The sequence below is a fragment of the Tiliqua scincoides genome, chromosome 12, assembly GCF_035046505.1.
Source record: "Tiliqua scincoides isolate rTilSci1 chromosome 12, rTilSci1.hap2, whole genome shotgun sequence".
Lineage (NCBI taxonomy): Eukaryota > Metazoa > Chordata > Lepidosauria > Squamata > Scincidae > Tiliqua > Tiliqua scincoides.
Genome location: NC_089832.1, coordinates 11453683 through 11457608, shown reverse-complemented (window position 1 = coordinate 11457608; position 3926 = coordinate 11453683). Strand labels below are relative to the sequence as shown.

The 3926-nt window shown below is 45.4% G+C and overlaps 1 pseudogene; it reads right to left on the bottom strand.

The window, feature by feature from the left end:
• Window positions 1-1528: 1528 nt before the first annotated feature.
• On the bottom strand, window positions 1529-1651 carry LOC136663464 (5S ribosomal RNA; annotated as a pseudogene).
• Window positions 1652-3926: the final 2275 nt, after the last annotated feature.

The window sequence follows — 3926 nt, the reverse complement described above, 5'->3', positions numbered from 1 at the left end:
CCCATAGCAGCATTTCTCAACATTTGCCCCACTCCCCGCCATACCACTTCACATGGTCCACCTATTGGAAGTACCATTGGAAGTAACTGGTGATGATGTCATCACCGGTTACTTCCAGATTGGGACGCCAGATGCAACATGACAAAACACATGACAAAATGGACAGACAGGAGGGCTTTTTTGAGCATGTGAAAAGTGCATACTGGAGCTCTGCCTGCTGAGCCAAGCCTCCTACTGCTGCTTGTCATGTTGCATTGCTGGTCTTGCTGCCAGGAAACAAAGGTCTGGGGATCCTGTGGGTACCACCAGCCACCATCTCAAGTACCACTGGTTGAGAAACACTGCCCCGTACAATTTCATCTCTCTTTCACCTAAGTCCAGTTTGTATCTTGCTGTACGCGGAATGTTCTGCCCTGTTCTGCAGTATGTGGCTCACACCCTCTCAGTTTGCCTTGCTGAGACTTGCCCCTTTTGCACCTGTTAGTAGTCCAGTTGAGGCTGAGCCCAAGAGGGAAAAGGCAGGATGTGGGTCAGGTAGTGGTGTGGAGTTGAGTGCAAAAGGAATGGACAGGCAGGCCAGGCCTGTGGGTCCATATCAAAGTTCAGAGGCATATTTTGGAACAAAGATCATCATATATAAGATTTTTTTCGTATTGGGCTACTTGGTAGAAATGGAATCCCAGCTGTTTTCCCCTGGCTTGGGCTGCATAAGTTCCTTTTGGATTTGGATTTCCACATCTTCTTGCTGAAAATCTTGTGGACAGTCTTCTCCCTGACAATCAGTCGCATGGATCACAGCACAGGAGAAGATGATGGCCTCCAAATCAAGCAGAGATGATGTTCAGAAAAGATGCACATTCACGCGGCCCTGTCATTGGTAAGCAGAAATACATGAAGTATGATGCAAGGAGAAAGCAGCCTGCCAGACTACCTTAGTACGTGCTCAGGAATCACAGCAGCCTTATGTAAGGCAAAGAAAACTTTAAACCAATTACGGCTGTTCCTTGGGAAATGCAGCTCAAAAAACCCAAGACAAACAGACCTTTTTAATGCCAAGTATTAATAAACAAAAATAACATTTTAACTGTCAGATTTAAATCCTATTTACTTTTCCTCTCCTTGTTCCTTGTTGTCAACTGACTCATTAGGAATTTCAAAGAAATTAAAGAAAAACAACCATAAGCAGTGTGCAGAATAAAATGTGGAGTGTTACTGGCTACATGGACCGTGCACATGGAGGAAATTTGTTTCATGTGCAGGCTTAACTATAAGTGAAGAGGTTCATGGTGAAGAGGCTCAATGGGACGGCATGAAAAGAGAAGGGAGGCAGGGTGCAAAAAGAGGTCACTTGCATTGTGGGGTTTTAAAATAAACAGTAACTGGGACGGGGGACTGAAAGTAAGGTTGGTTGGCAACCTTCAGTCTCGAAAGACTCTGGTATAAGCCTACAGCACCCGTATTCCCAGGCGGTCTCCCATCCAAGTACTAACCAGGCCTGACCCTGCTTAGCTTCCCAGATCATGGTGTAATCCTACAGCACCCGGTATTCTCAGGCGGTCTCCCATCCAAGTACTAACCAGGCTTGACCCTGCTTATTTTCCGAGATCAGACAAGATCGGGCCTGTGCAGGGTAACGGTTGCTGCCACAGAAAGTAAAATACTAAGCAATGCACATATTGGGCTGCCACCCACTTGCACAACCAGGTTCTAAATAGCAGCAGTTTTGAGGCAGAAGGGAAGAGAGAAAGGAAATCCTTACAGGGAGAAGGGGGCACAATGGTGACAATGGAGGAGGAGCAGGATATAGGGAAAGCAGGAAGGAGTAGTGGTTTGAAGAACCAGTGTTTCTTTTGTGGTAGCAGGAAAGGAGAGTCAGGGCGCAATCCTAACCCCTTACATTAGTGCTTTCCAACACTGGCTTAGCAGTGCCAATGGGACATGTGCTGCATCCTGCAGTTGGGTGTCACTCACAGAGTCCTCCTCAAAGGAAGGGAATGTTTGTTCCCTTATCTCAGAGCTGCATTGCCCTTATGTCAGTGCTGGAAAGCACTGACATAAGGGGTTAGGATTGCGCCCTAAGAAGGTTACAGAAACAGGCAGAAATAGGTAGAGAAAGGAGTAGGAAAGTAGTAAGGTTAAAAATAGACTAAAGAGGCCTTGGCATTCTCTCTCTCTCTCTCTCTCTCTCTCTCTCTCTCTCTCTCTCACACACACACACACACACACACACACACACACACACACACACACATGCACGAGAGAAAAATAGAACACTAAGCTTATTGTCAATATGAACTGAACATGAGAGACAGAAGAAGGGGGCTTAGGAGAAGGGTGTTCGAAGGGCTGGAAAGAGGTGCTCTGTCCCTGTGCCGCCTGCCTCAGCAGTTCTTGGGTAGCAAAAGTGATCGATGCAGCACTGCTGGGCATCTGAGCAATTCATGAGCACAGGTAATGGCAGGCAGGTGAGCAGAAAACACAAGGGGGTTGTGACCCAGCTTTTTTGACAACCAAAATGCCCATAGGGAAGCACAGACGTTATTGTGGAATGAGCTCAAGGCCCTCTCTGTTATTACTTAACGGTCCATCCCCTTCTTGTTCTGCATCTTGCTGAGGATGTGGCAGAGAATTCCTTGATTGCTCAGGAGACCTGAGCCTCAATTATCATGCAACTTCTTGATATAAATTTGAGGTTGGTGAGGAAAGCTGATGTTGAAGGCACCTCTTTTGTGACTTTGTTCACTTCAAAGTCAGAAAGCTCTAAGGCTGTGGCTTCTTTACTGGTTCGGTTCTGCTGACCACGGCAAAGTGCAGCCAGGCATGGAATTTTCCAGGATGCAGAAGGAAAGCAAGCCTTCTCCTAAGCCAGCCAGTTAAAAGAGAGGTAGCAAGGTGGAGATGATGGCTCTGATGAGCCAAAGTTTTGGCTTCTCCCTAAGGCTGGTGGAGCCTGTGGCTTCCCTGCTATCAGCCTGATTCAAAATTCCATGAGAATGGCCTGGATCATGCTCTACTGGCATGTGTCCAGCACCATGTACATAAGGTCACAAATCAACACATCAGGTAGCAATTCTTGCAGTTGGTTGTATGTGCATTAGACAATTAATGTGTGGGTGACTCAGTGCAATTTCATGAATCAACCTTCCAGGCACATCCATGTAACCCTGTAAAACTTTGCTAATGCCAGGACTTCCTGTGTCCAATTATAATGTGTAGACTCCAACAGGACTCCTAGGAGTAACACAAGCAAGCATGAAAGGAAAGAACAGCAATGAGAGATGTTGATGAAGGCACTTTCACACTCTGCTGAAGCACTCCTGACAATTTTGTTTTCTTAATTATCATTTGAAATTGGAAGTGTTTCTAAACTAGTGTTGGTTTTATTCCCCCCCCCCCAGTAGCCACTTTACTTTCTTTGACAGCAAAGTCATGAGAAGTATTAATTACACAGAGTAAAAGGCATGATTCTGAGTTGCTCACGGAGGGAGAAATGGTTGCATTTATTCTTAATTAACTTATATTTATTGAGTTTTTAATTAAGGGTGGCAGCAAAGTCTTGGAATAGTGAATTTTCAAGCAAATTTCAGGGTTCTTCCCGAGGCAAACATCTGAGAATTTTCAAGGGAAACCAAATGAGTTTCTGCACATTCCTAAGGCTGTCACTTTAAACAAACAAGGCATTTAAAACAAAAATGTGAAATTTGAAGTAGGCGTTTCTGTAAGACAAGTGACATTTCTTCACGGTTTCTCCACCCACTATTTTGATTCTGTCCTTCCTTCAAATTGCTCATGGTGGCATCTGTGGCCTCTACCCCACCTTGTCTCCTCACAACAATCCCATAAGGCACTCTTGGCTGAGAAAGACTGATGGCTTAAAGCCACCGGTGAATTTCGTGATTGCACGGGGTTTTGAATCCAGGACTTAA